This window comes from Schistocerca gregaria, chromosome X, assembly GCF_023897955.1.
Source record: "Schistocerca gregaria isolate iqSchGreg1 chromosome X, iqSchGreg1.2, whole genome shotgun sequence".
In the NCBI taxonomy this organism is placed as follows: domain Eukaryota; kingdom Metazoa; phylum Arthropoda; class Insecta; order Orthoptera; family Acrididae; genus Schistocerca; species Schistocerca gregaria.
Genome location: NC_064931.1, coordinates 616,159,662 through 616,179,087, shown reverse-complemented (window position 1 = coordinate 616,179,087; position 19,426 = coordinate 616,159,662). Strand labels below are relative to the sequence as shown.

The window sequence follows — 19,426 nt, the reverse complement described above, 5'->3', positions numbered from 1 at the left end:
TCATCAGAAATAGTAACAATTTATGATAAATATCGCAAGCTGTAACACTAATAACTAACTATGCAGGCTGTTGCAAACTATTACAGGCTATTTATTGCTGTTGAAACCAGTATCCTGTGAAGCCTCCAAGAGATACAAGAAGATTGTACGAGTTTCTGGACCACATACTCTTAAGATGCACAGAACAAAAGTCAATATTAACCCAAAAAGAAACAAACTCATCACACAGTAAGTCAAAAATACAATTATGAGAAATTATACCCAATTAAGAAACAAGATCAGCACCTACGAAAGTAAAGGTTATTCAGGTGTAAATGAAAGGAGCAATAAATTAACAATTCAAACAGCAAAATATGTTTGAGACACAAAGAAAGCACAAAAAAAAAAAAAAAAAAATCTCAAAAGGAATGAGGCAGCTATTAAAAAGAAAGTGAAAATTCCTTGCAAACAGCCCCAGGAACATGATATAACAATATGAATTTTACATAACTATTTGGAAATGCATTTGAGAGTTTGCAAGGAAACATAATCCAAATTTGGTAAGAGAAACAATCATGAAGAATAAAGTATGACAAAAACAAAACAACATACTGTGTGGAGACAATAATTCAGAGTTCTATGACAGCTGTCAGCGTTGCTACCCCAACAGGGAGAAAATAGAACTGGCATTTCAAAATGTCTTTAAATGTCCATACAGTTCAAGAGAAGAAGTAAAAAAGTAAGTAATAATAAAAATAATGACATTCTAGAAGTAATGTCACATATGTGCGTTATACTGTTCAAGTTAATGAAGAAAGGGAAGTAGCCACAATATATGCTGTTTTAATATATATTTTTAAAGCCAAAGTGAAAATTATATAAAAGAAACTTGCAGAAATGTTTAGTTTTTTTTGTGCAAAAAGTCAATTCAAGAAATATTACAGACTAATTGGCCCTTCTAGTTGTAACATACAAGATTTTTAAAGTATCACTAACTGCAATTTATTTTAATAAGGAGAAGGAATAAGATAGCTTTAGAGATCAATGGTTTCCAAATCCTTAACAAAATTATAGACCTGATCTACGGAACAGACCAACGAGTAGGACTTACCACTTTTTGTCTAGGATTCCTATTTCTGAGAAAGCTCTTGATTCATTTTCAATACAATATGTGCACACAGTCTTTGAGGGACAAGGTGTCAATTCTTCATACGTCTGTATACCGAAGAATATATACACATCAATGCTGCTTCATTGGGATAGGGAGAAATGCAGAGTCAGGAAAGGAAATTTCTTATCACTAAAACTATTATCGGCAATGTTATAGGATACATGGCCTCAAACTGGGGAGAAGAGCAAGAAAGAATATTTCTTGTGGAACATATCTGAACCACCTCCATTTTGCCGATGACACTGTATTGTTTATCTCCAGTGCAGATAAACTTCAACTATGAATGGAACAAATTAATAGAGCAAGTTGACATTAGAACTGAAAATAAATTATCCTGAGACTAGAATAATTTATAACCAATGTACTGGAAAGAAAACAGTAAATATCAACAATGAAGTCCTAAAACAAGTTAATGGGTTCTTGTATTGGAGGCAATCACGTGATCGACTAAGTGAGATTTTCCAAACTATGCTCTCTATATGACTTATAAGGAAAGCTTATAAATCCATGTGTGTTATTGGATTTGACTTGTGACAGTGAGGCATCCTTTAAAAGCAAAAACCAACATTCATTGAGATCATAGAGGCCTTAGAAAAGGAAGAAGGTTTAAAGAGAGAGAGGAAAAAAAAAAAAGGTCCAACCAACAACTCCAGCTTATTTACAGCCAACCATACTGATTTACATTAGTTCTTGATGATGACCTAAGTATCTGATTCCAGATTGTGTGTGACAAAATGAACACTGGGATCAGAAATAAAAGGATCCTGCAGATTAGCAGGTGTGTTTCTCAACCTGATAAAATGTACATTTTGTAAAACAGCAGAATGTCATGTTGGTCACAAATCTTAAAGAACAAAATCAATATACAAGCAATAAATTAAACTGCATGAATAAAGTTAGTAGAAGAATGTAACACACACACCAGATGGCTAAATATCACGTTCTATGTCACTGACCTGTAGAGAAGCAATTTTGGACATGGTGCACATTTCTATTGTATACTGACACCTAGCGTAATATGTTGATCCTGCACCACTGTTATATAGGGGTAACCTGTCATAATATCATGGGTAGATTTAATAAATGTGCACATTAAGGAAATATGGTGGCACATAAAATGCTTCACTAAAAATGTATAATCAGATAAATTAATTCTATGTATTATTAATAACACAAACAAATTATTAAATTCACAAACCAAACTTCCCACATGAGCAAAATCAGTTTTTTGTGCAATTAGAAGCATGCTGAAATTAAAATGTCTACATATTTAATAAAATACCATACTGGAATACCAGCTGAGTAACAGTGTTGTCTTGAAGTAATGTTTTGCCAAGTTTCTTACTTCTTACATTCCAGGAAATTCTGAAGATGAGCTCATTTGAAGATTCCAAGTAGAAAACGAGTGCAACAGTTCCATGCTTACACCATTACTTAGCTTATAAACCTGAGAATACATAAGTCAAATTCACTGAGAAATACTGCATTCACATATGCTAATATACTTGTTAGCAAACCAAAGAGGCACTACATTTATCCTAGAACACTATATAACCGATCATATGTAGTTCATGGGCACTGGCACTTTGAGGACACTGAATACTCAATTGCCATGTCAGCACGTATGGGCCATGTTCTGATGCATGTATATTTTATAATTTGTGACATAACACTGAATACGCATTTTACGAGTTCTGAGGTACTGGTAACTTAATATTCTACAAAGACTGAACTATCAACAATGGGATTTTAAGGAACCGTTTGGCGCGCCATTAGTTGTCATCATACTTCCCTCCATTTTGAGGTACTGTACATTGTTTATACTGGTACTAGAAATACTGGATTTTCACAAACATACAGGTAAACCAGACATACTGAATGCAAATTCAAATTCCAATTTTTATTGCTTCAAAACACCTTTTACAGAGTTAAAAATCAAGAGGGGATGCAAACCAATGACAATAATTGTGGGATTCTCCTGACCTCACCTGCTTCTCAAGTGTGAGTAGCCTTTAGAACATACCTCAAAGACCATCCCCTTCTTTTGGAAGCTACTTTGGTAAAGATCCCATCAAATTCTATCCTGTAAAGCAATGAAAGGGGTTTGTCTCCTTCATAGTTCAGTACACAATAATGGCGCGTTGGAATTTTGTGCATGTAGTCCAGTCAATACAGGAAAATTAGGGGAAAAAATTATACAACCACAAATTTTTGTACAGCAGTACGGGAGGTGTAATAACTGACATAGTAAAAACCCTTACCAGTGGAGTGCTAGTGCAGGGGTGAAGGGGCATTTAAAGGTCACTTTTTTAGGGTTTTCTTGAATATCTTTACTACACTTCCAACAGACATAGGGAAGAAATGCCAATGTGCTCTCCCGACAGCAGTTCCCATGTTGCTAACTGGCAAGACTGCCCAGTTTTCTCAAGCTGTAACCTGGCCAACGGCAGGATGGTGGCCCCTGCAGCAAAGACGCAACAGTGAACAAGGCAACGCTGAGTGGCATATCTGAAGCCAGGGTAGCAGAATGAGGAAATGATAGCAACCCCACAGCATGCGAATGGATGGAATGTCCCACCAATTGTGGCACTGACCGGCTGCAGGCGAGAAATGCTGGCTAAACCTAAGACGACCGAGGACTTGCACACCACATTGCAACAAGTATTTGAAGAGACAAATGCGGCCTTCAAGGCCATTGAAGTGGCAGAAAGGGCTGTCCTCAAGGATGCCGTAGCTGCAGAGATGGAGAAGACATGTTGCCAGGTGCAGAAACTGCTTGTGGCACTTGCGCTCGACCTCCATGCTGACACAGAAGATCAGCCTGCCCTCACCACTGCCCCACCCTCAGAGTGGAAGGTGGGAAGGAGTCCCACTGAGTGGCCGACCATAGCACTGGGAACCCCAGAGATGTGAGAATCCACTGGGATGGTCACAGACAAGAAGACACCTGTTACTGCTGCTACTCCAACCGAGAAGACAGTAACACTGACACATGCATGGGCAGTGGCCTGCACCAGACCCCTACCCTGCAACTAACGGTGCATGGCACTGTTATATCTATTTGGGCTGACCTCTTTACAACAAACAGATGGCTATGACACTGATATGGAACTTGCACGCTCTGTCGCAGACAGCAGGCAAGACTGCTACTGCCCGTACTTCCTGATGAGACTGTCGTGGAGACTTTTTTTTCCCATGGCACTTACAATGGCAATTTTTTCCCTCTTCCCTTAACTCATTAGTTCTTTGTGTAATTCTGTCCACCACTAACTCCCGAAGGGTGATATTAGTGGTTAATCAACCCAGACATACAAACATCATCACTGTCCTACGTAATAAGATCTCCTCAATTTGGATAACTAACCCTTGGAGAGTTTACAGAACAGCTTTTTGTGATGATTACCATGCTAGTGTGGGCACAGTAGGGTTCCACTCTTTAAAAGAGTGAGCAGGTTATTTCCCATTCTCTCTACCCCACTACATCGCAAAAAGCAACTAAATGGTATTCGACAAAGTTATACCAACTCTTATGCAGCTTGCTTACGAATCATTTGCGATGCAATATACAGACATGGCAAGGTGACTTATTTTCCACAATATCTGCTAACACTATATACAATTCCCACACACATTAATAATTATACTACACAAGAAACACATATGGACAGATTCTATGTAAATCTCTTCGGACTTTTCTACACTGCTGGAGAGGAAATTGTTCTTTAGTTATCTGAAACACAGTTGTAGCGTTCTTCTGGTAAAGCCAACTTCTCACATCACGAGGCCTGCTCACTTTTCAGTTTACATACAGACTGTATCTTACATGAGTAGGAAAAATAACTCACTAACCTTGTGGTTATATAGTGGATTTATTTTCAGTTTTTTGAGTGAGTATTTATCTTAAGTCATGAAGTGAGCCATTATGTAAAAATAGCTTCACAGGTGGAGCTGCCAACTGTCTTCCACAGTGAAGAACCTGTTCCAACTGTAGCGTTCTCGTAAAATGTATTCAAATTTGGTGATTTAATTGACTCCGCTATCAATAGCTCAAATAATTTTCGGAGCATGAGCAATATGCTATCAACACCAGATGGGAGCAAGAGGCCACATTTCCCAACCCAATCTCTTTCCCTCCAATACTACATACATCACTAATAACAACATGCTTACAAATTAAGCACTCCTCAGCCTCAGTTTATAAGAATATATTTTACATAAAAGTGCACTTAACCACTGGAAGTAAGTACTCTTTTCATACACTGCAAATAACTTCACTATATGAACACGAGCTCAGCAAAGTTATTTTGTCTGCTCAAATAAAAGGCTGGACAGAAAATGCTGGGGAGGTATAGCTTGCCTGTAAATTGAAAATTGAAGAGTTCTCATGGTGGGGAAGTTGCCTTTCCTGGAAGAACACCACAGCCGCTGTACGGGATGACTAACAATGTAGAACAGTGTGCACAAATTTGCACACAATCTGTCCATATCCTTTTCTTGCATTAGAATAACAACTCCATTTAGCAACTTGTATCTATACTCAATGCAGTGTTAATGCAGCTTGTGAAAAATGACAAACTCAACAAGTTTTGTTGAATCAAATTAAACTTAGATCAAAGAGTAGAAGATCTGGTATTCCCTGAATAAATCCTGAAAATCACTTTTCAAACTAGATGACTACGTTCGAGCTAAGGGCAGGTTATAAGCGTACATAACAGATATGTCGATAAACTAGCATAACGTCAACAGGGAATGATTTCAATGAACATTAATATACCAAATAAAATTATGTTTGACGCTGTTGATGACTGTGCGAACAAGATTCTTAAGAGGCAAACGCCATACATCTTCAATGCTTGTAAGAACTCAGCAATCATGAGCAACCCAATTATAGTTTTATTTACTGACAGTGGTTGTAAAACTAACACTTTCATTTCAATTATAAGTTTAGGCTGTTTATAGCAACTTCATTATATTCCAAAATAGCAAATCAGAAGCTCACTGACTAGCCATTGCATGAAATGTGTAAGTTTTAGTCATTGACTCCAAATAAAATTTTAATTATATGAATATCATTCTACTAGCAAAGCTGCTTTTAACTAGACATGTGTTTGGAGGAGGAAGAGTAATGTGAGCAGCAACATGCCTACAGAGGGCATTCCAAAGATGATATGTACGATTCAAGTGAGCACCCACAAATTACTTCTTGCAATATATATCTGCAACTACATCTCTACTCCACAAATCACCTAAGTTGTGTGGCAGAGGGTACTTTGTGTACCACTGTCACTTCCCCATTTCCTGTTCAAATCATGGATGGTCCACGCACAGGATGATTGTTGGTAGGGCTCCATATGGGGCTGAATATCTCAATTTCATTTACATGATCTCTTTATGAGATCTACTGGAGTTGGATGGGTACTTCTGTGACAGTCCCACATTCACTACATGAACCTGTGATGAAATACACATCTCTTCTTTAGATCTTCTCTATATCCTTTATCTGGAACGGATCTTAGACTGATGAGCAATATTCAAGTGTTGGTGTAATGAGGGTTTTGTAAATCACCTCCTTCGTGCGTTGACTACTACACTTCCTGAAGATTCTTTGACATTGTCAGTCTGATATTTGCTCACCTGTGATTAGTTTTATGTGGTTACTACACTTTATATTGCTTCATATGCATACTCCAAGAAATATTGTGACAGTACAATCAGAAAAATTCATGTTTATACATGATTGCACTGGCTGTTGCTCTTCCCGCACACTGGAACAGGGCACAGGAGTACGATAATGTTGAACACACACAAATAATTTAGCTCGTGAAGAAGAAGAAGAAGAAGAAGAAGAAGAAGAAGAAAACAATAGCATATGCAGTGTTAGAAGGTCTACTAACCACTTAATTTGGTGAACCGTCTGCTATTCACAATATTAATTTGCAATTCAAATTCTGTGTAGCTGGGTGATGAAATCACTACATACTGCAATGGCATATTGTCACTGATAAGTAGCAAGAGTTCTTTATCTGCAAACCTCCACGCTCACAGTTTTACATGGAATGAAATTGTGTGTTTGTGCATCCACATAAAGATACACCATGGAAGATACCGATTGCCCTGTAGAAAGGCATACCATAATTGGATATTTAATGGATAACAAATTCTAGCTTCCTACCACATTAAAATATGTATCCTGCTACTTTACGAGCTACAAAAACTCATCCTTGGGGATAATGGCCTTCAACTATCTTTCAATCCAGTCACATGTACATATACTCAATGTGTGACCAGCAACAAATATGGCTGCAGTAAGAGTAAACCATAGTCGAAACAAGCACAGATTTATTATTTTGGTAGAACATGGCAAATATCGGTCAGTAACACACTGGTAGGTCATGGCTGAAACTAGTGGACACTGCACCTGTGACCAGAAATTGCTATATTCTTTGAACAGCAAAAGAACAGACAATTCATCACATAGTCACCTCTGCCTGACTTTGGCCTGCCAATGACACTATCACAGAATGTTTGAAACATTATACTTCAATGCTATTCAGGTAAGTTGACTAAGCTGTCTCCTCTTATTCTTATAGAAGCAACTGTCATTCTATTTTATAAATATACATTTATTTGCTACATCCAAATCACATAATGAGATTGCAATGTTGATGGTTTGCATATGCTAATTTTATGCAGCCACACTTTGGTACCAATACAGTCATCTGTTGCGTCAATTGATTTAGGTCTCCAGTTATGGCTGCTTTTATGATTTTTCTTGTTTTATGTAAACAAATGTAATAACCATTCAACTTGCACTGTGCTGTCAAACATGTTCCAGAAGACCATTCCCACGATTCATGTTAGACATGACCATGGCAATCTTAAATATGGAAGTTCACATTATTGAGCAACACAGCAAAGATTTTTGATATCATTTCACACATAGGGCATACTACCTAAACTTTTTTTACACACAGGTGACAATCTGAATAGCAACCATTTTGTCAGGACAGTTTTAGAACCCACAATACTGTTCATTCTTCAGGGAACCCTTTAAGCTTTATTTCAGCGTGGTAAGAAACATAATTGGAATCACTGCTATGCTGACCTGCGCTCTCATGTGACATGTTTTCCCCACACATCTTAGGCATGGTTTGTGGGCAATTTTCGTATCGAGAACCACCAGCAACTACTTTTATTGCTAGTTAAATGTAATCATCATATCTGCTATTTGTCTGTTTCAATTTCACGTTCATTATCAAGCATTTGCATGTAAATGGCTGCAAATCGAATGCACGTAACATAAAAACAAATTATTAAAAAGAATCACGAAGCATTCTCCAGCCAGCTTTGTCAAACCACGGTATACTGACAGCTATTTTTGATTACTCACTCATCTTATTGTCAATCGCCCAATAATGGCATGCTGGTGAAACTGACAGTAACATGCTGTTATCAGCCCACTAGATACGAAAATGTTCAAAAATAGTTGTCAAATGCCACGGTTTGACAAAACTAGCTGAAACATGCCTCGGCATTCTTTCAAATATTTTTTTCCTCTGACTTCACTTGAGGTCTGCAAACACTAGATGTACAACCACTTACATACGAATGCTTGATAATGACTACGAGATTGAAATTGCCAATAGCAAATAAATGTATTACATAAAGTTACAGCTTCAGTATAACATGTCTTCATTTAACCAGTATCTGATGGCTGTGGAACCAGTTTGCAAGAAAACTGGTTGTTACTAATGTTGCCTTATGGGTTTTCACATAGTTGAAGTAGGAAGGTGCTTTAGGAACATTCAGAAGCCTTCTTTGATTCCATGGTACAAAATTTGAAAGTTCTGATAGCAGTACACTGGGACTGAAACCATAAAGCAAGAAATCTTCTACTTCTGCCATCAGATTCTTTTTTTTTGTCATTTACCTAATGTGAGCTGTAATGTTTATAACAGTCAAATCCGTTCTTATTGGTTTTGTAACTTTCACAAATGTTAGTGCATTTTCTATGTTTAATTAGTGACTGGGCAGTTCTCAAGAAAATTAATGTATTGTTCAGATTGACATGTGCTAGGTTTCTAAATTTGAGAATTATCCTCCTCCTCACCATTGCCATAATCCAACATCATAATTACCACAATACTTGTAGCATATAAATCTAGCAAAAACTGGGAACAGTCATAACTAACTAGCAGCAACATGCCCACGATAACAGATCTCAAAAGCATTTACCTACCATAAATACAGTAAAACTCCTTCTTACACTTTTCAGCAGACTGACTCAAAAACGCAAGGAAGTGTAAAATGCAGCAAAGCAAAGGAAACAAGTAAGAATGAATAAATTACTCTTATTGTAATTCTCTTTATATTGTTCAAAACATGAAATTAAAAGAATTAAAATTTTGCCTCTTTAAACATCCAAAATAATTATTCAGTCTTGTTTCTTTCTAACAGCAATTACAAACCACATTAAGAATATATTCAGATTCTAATGTGAGAAATATTTTTGATAATCAGTATAAAATTATGGTAAATAAAACTTTTAAACACAATATTGGTTAAAACACTAAATTTGGTAGTCTTCATGAACACAGAACAGTAAGTACGAAATCTACAGTTTGACTGCCAATAAGACAGTCACTCAGTTACGGGACGTGCTTGGTGAGAAAGAGGGTGGAAATTGTCTACAGAGTACCTTGCAGCACAATGTTTATGTCTAACATCAGATCATACCAACCCAAGACAAGGTGCATAGTACGGATTAGTGTATTTCTTCCACAAGTAACAACAATTCATAAAAGCCCATTATAGAAACTGACTTCTTCAAAAGCAATGTATAAATAACTGTGAAATTAAATCTAAGTAGTTGTAATACAACACAATGAGCAGAACGAAGGATGCCACTAGAGTCACTATCGTCAGATTGTGATTATCACTAAGGCAGTGACTCAGTATACTTTCCCACCCTTCTAAACACTGCAGACCTATAATACAGGAGGCCATGGCCCAACACACCGACAAAGAAAATCTTACTTGCCACGATAACAATGTGTTACATGATCAATAACTTTCCCTGTAGTTTGCATTTTCTGCTTTGTTTCAAGGCTGACTTTGAGCAGGAATAGCACTTTTTGGAGAAATCTGTATGAAAATCAATGGTTATGACGACGTCAAAGAAAACTTAAAATGTGGGAAATGTAACATGGGATCAGTAGTGATGGGAAAGCATTGCATTGAGTAATATGACTTCTGATTTATACAATTAGCATGAACTATGTATGAAGCCCAGTCTGCTACACTTTAAGAATCGGTTCAACTTACTGAGGAGGATTCATCTTGTGTCTGATAATATAAAACCGTGTAAATAGACTGAGATTAACAAGAACTACATACATACTCTGCAGCTCATGATATGGTGCACGGAAGAGGTCACCTTGCACTATTTCTTCCCAGTTACACAAACTAATAGAGAGAGAGAGAGAGAGAGAGAGAGAGAGAGAGAGAGAGACAACAGTCTATATGATCAATGTGAGCTCTGGTTTCTATTATCTAGTCTAGTATTTGCATTTCTTATGTGAGATTTATGTTGGTGGCACTAGATTGGTTCTGCAGTCAGTCACCAGTGCTAGTGCTGCAAAGAGTGTTTCACAGAAACCTTATCTTCCCTCCAGGAATACCAATTTCCGTTCATACAGAATTTCTGTAATACTTGAGTATTGATTGAACCTATGGGTAAACAAATCTAGCAGCAAGCATATGAATTTCTTCTATATCTACCTAGAACCCAATCTGGTGGGGATCCCTCACTCTCCTGCAGTACTAAAAAACAGGACACATAAATGTTATGTATATTGGCTCCTTTATAGATGAGCTACATTTTCCAACAATTCTCACAATAAACCGAAGTCAACCATTCGCCTTCCCTAAAACAGACCTCATGTGCTCATTCCATTTCACAATGCTTTGCAACATTACATCAGCTGTGTAAAGCAGCACTCCAATAATATGATATTTGAATATACATACAGAACAAGAATAGTCCAGTCCTATCACACTTCCTTGGGGGAACCCTTGACAATATCTTTGTCTCCAATGAATGTTGCAGAGTAAGTGGCAAAGTACTGGGTTCCATTACTTAAAAAGTCTTCAAGCCATTCACATATCTGAGAACTTCTGTATGCTCAGACCTTTGTTAACAGTCTGCAGTGGGGCACTGTGTGAAACGATTCCAAGAAATCTACAAATATTGAATCTGCCTGTGGCACTACATCCATGGTTAGCAGCATATAGTGGAAGAATGGGGCAAGTTCACACACACACACACACACACACACACACACACACACACACACACACACAAGGATATTTGAACTTAAAAATATGCTCATGAATTCTGCAAGACAGACAGACATTAAGGATACTGGTCAATGTCGAAGAGTACACACTGTAAAACCGAACTGGGATTTCATCTGGACCCAACGATTTGAAACCTGTGTGATGGTTGAATAATTTTATGTCCATACAATCCTAATGTGTGAAAGATATTTTGAACGGAAATGCAAAACTTCAACTTTCCTATTTCTGTCTTCTATGACACACCTGGATGGTTTATGTGTGACTGAACAGAAGCCATAGACCTGCTTAGTGATTTTATGTACGACCAGAATTTTGTAGAATTCTTGGCATGATATTTCACTAACATATGACAATGAAAGTAGACATATGCTTTGCAAACTGATCTTCTACAGATGCACGAATTTTTACTAACTTTTGCCAGCTGACATTCTGTGTTCTTATTCGAATTAAATATTTGGAGTAAAAAAGGAGCAAGATTAATTTCACAATATGTAAAACAGCAGTCATCAAAAAGATTCTAAATTTACATCTGTTAGAAATGTTTTAACACTACTATGGAAAACAATGCTTGTCAATTACAGACATATCAGACCTACACCTACCAACTTCAAATATGGCCCAATTTTAGTCCAATACGGTTTAATAGTCATTGGGGTGGGGTGATGATTTCCACAAATATGGCACAGAACCAGAAGGTCTCAAGAGAGGATTGCAAGGTAATAAACCAAAAGATTGCACCAAATGGTCAACACCCAGTATGCGAAAAATTCCTGATGGCAGTGTGAGAACAGGACCTGAAATTGTACTTGGGTTTCTTGCAGGTTGCTATCAGGATAATCAAAGACATCGGAAGACACCATAGTCGCAAGTTGGATGCTGCAAGTATTGCAGATAAACCTGCAAGAAGGTAAAGGAGCAACTGCTCTCAGTCGTGTACTGGGAAGACAGGAGGTGGACATGGCGCTGATCCAGACACCCTATCTACATAACGGGGGCATTTCAGACATCGGAGGAATGGAGGTAAGCTCATTTATGCTAGAAATCTAAATAACTCCCGAACATGGATTTATCTTAAGAATGGAATTTCATTCATGTCGATCACAGACTTCTGTTCCAGGGACTTAGTGGCCATCAGGATGAAACAATGTGAGGAAGGAAGCATGAGGGAAATTGTATTGGCCTCAGCTCACCTTGCTAATGAGGACAATACTGGACTCTCAAATTCCTCATTGTTAAAACTCTACCAGGGTTATGAAGTATATAAGGGTAACCTCGGTTGCGAATCTATCATGGACCTATCATATAAAGAATATACATTGCCGGAAAAAAAAATTAGTAAACCTTTTTAGAGGTTTCCAATCCATTCAAGATTTATTGTTTCAACAATGTATACAGAACACATGAAACAATTACATTTACAGATAAAGAGCCCACACAGTTCTGAGACACCAGGTGTTGACTCATGCTGAAACTCCCATATTAGCATGTGGTGTAGCCTCCACGGGTGGCAAAACAGGTGCTGACTCTGGCAACCAGTCGACTGAACATATGGCAAATACTGTCCTGGAACGTTATGCCATGCCTGCTTGAACTGTTCACATACACTATGTGATCAAAAGTACACTCCTGGAAACGGAAAAAAGAACACATTGACACCGCTGTGTCAGACCCACCATACTTGCTCCGGACACTGCGAGAGGGCTGTACAAGCAATGATCACACGCACGGCACAGCGGACACACCAGGAACCGCGGTGTTGGCCGTCGAATGGCGCTAGCTGCGCAGCATTTGGGCATCGCCGCCGTCAGTGTCAGCCAGTTTGCCGTGGCATACGGAGCTCCATCGCAGTCTTTAACACTGGTAGCATGCCGCGACAGCGTGGACGTGAACCGTATGTGCAGTTGACACACTTTGAGCGAGGGCGTATAGTGGGCATGCGGGAGGCCGGGTGGACGTACCGCCGAATTGCTCAACACGTGGGGCGTGAGGTCTCCACAGTACATCGATGTTGTCGCCAGTGGTTGGCGGAAGGTGCACGTGCCCGTCGACCTGGGACCGGACCGCAGCGACGCACGAATGCACGCCAAGACCGTAGGATCCTACGCAGTGCTGTAGGGGACCGCACCGCCACTTCCCAGCAAATTAGGGACACTGTTGCTCCTGGGGTATCGGCGAGGACCATTCGCAACCGTCTCCATGAAGCTGGGCTACGGTCCCGCACACCGTTAGGCCGTCTTCCACTCACGCCCCAACATCGTGCAGCCCGCCTCCAGTGGTGTCGCGATAGGCGTGAATGGAGGGACGAATGGAGATGTGTCGTCTTCAGCGATGAGAGTCGCTTCTGCCTTGGTGCCAATGATGGTCGTATGCGTGTTTGGCGCCGTGCAGGTGAGCGCCACAATCAGGACTGCATACGACTGAGGCACACAGGGCCAACACCCGGCGTCATGGTGTGGGGAGCGATCTCCTACACTGGCCGTACACCTCTGGTGATCGTCGAGGGGACACTGAATAGTGCACGGTACATCCAAACCATCATCGAACCCATCGTTCCACCATTCCTAGACCGGCAAGGGAACTTGCTGTTCCAACAGGACAATGCATGTCCGCATGTATCCCGTGCCACCCAACGTGCTCTAGAAGGTGTAAGTCAACTACCCTGGCCAGCAAGATCTCCGGATCTGTCCCCCATTGAGCATGTTTGGGACTGGATGAAGCGTCGTCTCATGCGGTCTGCACGTCCAGCACGAACGCTGGTCCAACTGAGGCGCCAAGTGGAAATGGCATGGCAAGCCGTTCCACAGGACTACATCCAGCATCTCTACGATCGTCTCCATGGGAGAATAGCAGCCTGCATTGCTGCGAAAGGTGTATATACACTGTACTAGTGCCGACATTGTGCATGCTCTGTTGCCTGTGTCTATGTGCCTGTGGTTCTGTCAGTGTGATCATGTGATGTATCTGACCCCAGGAATGTGTCAATAAAGTTTCCCCTTCCTGGGACAATGAATTCACGGTGTTCTTATTTCAATTTCCAGGAGTGTATATGGACACCTGGCTGAAAATGACTTACAAGTTCGTGGCGACCTCCATCGGTAATGCTGGAATTCAATATGGTGTTGGCCCACCCTTAGCCTTGATGGCAGATTCCACTCTCGCAGGCATATGTTTAATCAGGTGCTGGAATACTTCTTGGGGAATGGCAGCCCATTCTTACCGGAGTGCTGCACTAAGGACAGGTATCAATGTCGGTCGGTGAGGCCTGGCACAAAATCGGCATTCCAAAACATTCCAAAGGTGTTCTATAGGGTTCAGGTCAGGACTCTGTGCAGGCCAGTTCATTACAGGCATGATGTTGTTGTGTAACCACTCCCCTAAAGGCCGTGCACTATGAACAGCTACCGACAGTGTTGAAAGACGCAATTGCCATCCCCGAATTGCTCTTCAACAGTGGGAAGCAAGTAGGTGCTTAAAACAGCAATCTAGGACTGTGCTGTGATAGTGCCATGCAAGACAACAAGGGGTGCAAGCCCCCTCCATGAAAAACATGACCACACCATAACACCACCGCCTCCCAATTTTACTGTTGGCACTACACATGCTAGCAGAAGACACTCACTGGGCATTTGCCACACCCACACCCTGCCATCCGATTGTCACATTGTGTACTGTGATTTGTAACGCCACACAACATCTTTCCAATGTTCAATCGTCCAATGTTTACACTCCTTACACTAAGCAAGATGTCTTTCGGCATTTACTGGTGTGATGTGTGGCTTATAAGCAGCCGTTCGACCATGAAATCCAAAAGTTTTCTCACCTCCCACCTAACTGTCACAGTACTTGCTGTGGATCCTAACATAGTTTGGAATTCCTGTGTGATGGTCTGGATGGATGTCTGCCTATTACACATTACGACTCTCTTCAACTGTCGGCGGTCTCTGTCAGTCAACAGACGAGGTTTGGTGTGTATGTTTTTGTGCTGTACGTGTCCCTTCACGTTTCCACTTTGCTATCACTTTGGAAACAGCGGACCTAAGGATGTTTAGGAGTGTGGAAATCTTGCATACAGACATGACGCAAGTGACATCTGATCACCTGACCACGTTCGAAGTCTGTGAGTTCCACGGAGTGCCCCATTCTGCTCTCTCACAATGTCTCATGATTACTGAGGATGCTGATTTGGCGTACCAGGCAGTAGGTCGCAGCACAATGCACCGAATATGAGAAATATATGTTTTTGGGGGTGTCCGGATACTTTTGATCACGTAGTGTAGTTCTGCAGGAGTTCTTGGTTGACTTCTTGTCCCATAATATCCCCACATGTGCTTGATTCGAGACAAGTCTGGCGATCATACTGACCAGGGAAGTTGCTGCAGAGAACACTGAGTTTCACAGGCAGTGTGTGGGTGAGTATTATTCTGTTGTAACCATGCATCACCTTCTTCTTGCAAGACTGGCAAAAGAATGGGTCTAACAACATATGCAACTTACCAAGTGCTGATTAGTGTCCCTTTCAGAAACATCAACAGAGAACGGGATTTGTAGCTTATCACACCCCAAACCATAAGGCCTGGGGTGGGGCTAGTGTGAACTGAACAAATGCACCCTACTAGACAGCAATCACCAGGTCTACGTTATATGCACAAATGGAAAAATGCACCTTATGAGACAGCACTCACCAGGTCTATGTTATATGCACAAACAATCATCATTTGTGTGCAGGCAGAGTCCGCTTTCATCACTGAAGACCACAGCATGCCATTACATCTTCCAAGTGATTCTCTGACAGCACTAGTCGAGCTGTGCATGTCGATGCTGTGGAAGACGGTCTGCAGATGTGTGTGCCTGCATTACCACTGCTAGTAACCGGTTCACAACAATTCGTGTTGATACATCTGGGTTCATAAGCTATTATCTGTGCTGTGGTAGGTGTATGATCTGCCACTGCTGCCCTTAGAAAATAACGATCTTGGTGGGTGTCCGAGCTGCGTGGATGCCCAGAACTTCATTTACCAGTGTCAGAATGTTCATGTGGCGTCTGATATCAGCATTGTTGCACAGCTGATGCAGTATGTCCAACTTATTTGGCAATTCTCCAAAAGGACCATCCCACCACTTAGAAAGCCACAATTTGACTCCTTCAAACTCGCTCAACTGCTGTAGGAAGCACGAGTGCATCTCCGTAGCATGGTTGCCTGCTTGCTTCACATGTTTGCACCACACTGAGCCTTCTGGCTGTGAGCATTCCCTATTAAAGGGTAGGCACAGAGGGCACTATGGTGGCTATGACACTATGCTATCTGTTGGTGGACAATGTTAAAACCATTATCAGTACATCTACTATCCTCAAAGTGGCATATGCCACCAAAATCAACGTCATCTTTCCAGGTGTGCTATTTTTTTCCAGCAGTGTATGTTCCAAGGCAAAAAGCGATCTCATGATCACTAGGAAATCCTGTGGCAAAAATAGGGGTCGAAACCACACAATTATGTGCTGGATATATACACTACTGTAATAAGACCTATGATAATTTATGAGCCTACAGTATGGTGGAATAAAGTAAGGATTAGTGACTACAAGGTCAGTGTAGTGAGACTCAATACCAGAATACTTCAACCTTAAAAAACTATATGCAAAATATATCTATTTAAAAAGTAGATAATAAATTGCTAGACACCCTCCATTCCTTCCCATCTAACTATAAAAGTTTAGACCAAAAGGGGCTTTGATTCGAAGAATGGTATCGAAAGCAGTGGAGGCATTTATTTCAAATAAATTAATAACAGATGGAACTGACTCCCCATGGTGCACTAAGCAGGTCACGATACTGTTGCAGAAGTAACGAAACAAGCAGGTCAAATTTAAAAGGGTGCAAAATCCCCAAGATTGGTGAAGTTTTACAGAGGCTCAAAATTTAGCACAAACTTCAGTGTTAGATTCTTTTAATAGTTCCCACACTGAAACTCTGCCTCAAAATATGGCAAATATTCCAAAGAGATTATGGGCATATGTGAAGTATACCAGAGGCAAGAGATAATCAATACCTTCACTGTGTGATACCATAGGTAATTTTATCAATGACAGTGCCACTAAAGTGGACTTACTTTACACAATTTTCTGAAATTCCCTCGCTAAAGAAGATGAAGTAAGTATTCCAGAATTGAGACCAATAACTGCTGTGGACATGAGTAATGTAGAAGTAGTTACCCTCGTTGTACCAAAGCAGCTTAAATCACTTAATAAAGGCAAGCCTCCAGTCCAAATTGCATACGAATTAGATTCCATTCAGAGCATGCTAATATAATAGCTACGTGCTTAACAATAGTATACAACCACTCATTCGACGAAAGATCCATACTAAAAGACTGCAAAGTTGCATAGGTCACACCAGTGCTCAAGAAAGGAAATTAAAATAATGCTGAATTACTGAGCCATATCACTAATGTTGATTTGAAGAAGGAAAAATCCGGTCATTATGCATTATCCTGCAGGAAATGATTTATTCACAAATAACCAAAACAGATTCAGAAAATATCATTCTTTTGAAACAAAACTAGCTCTTTATTCGCACGAAGTAATGCATGCTAACAACAGGTACCTCAAATTGATTCCATCTTTTTTCATTTTCAGAAGGCTTGACACCAGTACTGCTCACAAACTACTACTAATCAAATTGCATGCGTATGGAGTGTTGTCTCAGTTTTGTGACTGGATTTGTGATATTCTGTCAGAAAGGTCAAATTTCATAGCAATTGATTATGCATAAATGATTTAGGAGATAGTTTGAGCAGCACTATTAGACAGTTTGCAGATGATGCTATTATTTACTATCTTGCAAAGCCATTGCAAGATCAAAACCAAACGCAACATGATTTAGACAAGACGTGTGTATGGTGCGAAAAGAGGCAATTAATCCTAAATAATGAAAAGTGTGAAGTCATCCACATGAGTACTAAAAATAATCTGTTAAATTTTGGTTACATGACAAATCACACACATCTAATGGCTGACAATTTTAACTAAGGATCAAGGAATTGCAGTTACAAACAACCATAACTGTAACCACCACATAAATAATGTGGGGAAGGTAAACCAAACATTGCATTTTATTGGTGTAATAGTTAGAAGATGCAACAGGTTTGCTAAACAGACTGCCTACCTTACGCCTGTCCATCCCCTGTATGTGAAAATATTTTGTGACACCCACTTACATAGGGAGAAATGACCATAACATTATAATAAGATAAATGAGAGTTCACACCCAATGTTTGTGGGTGGAACGGTAGAGAAATAGCGTGAAAGTGGTTCGATGGAACTTCTGCCAGACATATATGTATGCAGCTTACCATGGCGCAGAGAATGGCCTGTTTAGCCATAAAAAGTGTAATTAGCAGCCATCCATTTCTGGGATGGAGACCATGCTAGATATGCCCCCATCACACCTTTCTGTTACAATATGGGCATCAGTTGGGGCATACAAGTTAAAAACTGGAAATAATGGGATTCCGTGGGGATATCCAGGCTCTCTCACCAATATAGTGAGTGTGGTGTCTCATCAATATAGTGAGTTTGGTGAATATACGAACGGTCAGGGAAATGACAGCTGACCATACAATAACTTCCAGCTACTTTAGCAAACCTTTCTGTGTAACAATTGGAACAAGGGAACAGTGGAAGAGAGAACCACGACACTGTTCAGGAGACACAGTCTGATTTACTGGTGGGTTGAATACAGATGAAGGCACTAGGGTCAGAGTATACAGGATACAGTGTTCACTATCAGAGTGTTTGTAGAGAAGAATTCAAGTACGTGCTACAAGGATGGAAGCATCTAATTTATACAGAATGCCCTGAAGCCCATGGGAGACTAGGGGAAAGCAACAGGGTAAATGTGCTGAGGATTCCTGATCACT

The 19,426-nt window shown here is 40.1% G+C and overlaps 1 protein-coding gene across 3 annotated transcripts in view; it reads right to left on the bottom strand.

Moving 5' to 3' along the window:
* LOC126297516 (uncharacterized) overlaps nt 1-19,426 on the bottom strand; it is a 323,790-nt gene that overhangs the window by 95,972 nt on the left and 208,392 nt on the right. The window lies entirely within an intron of this gene.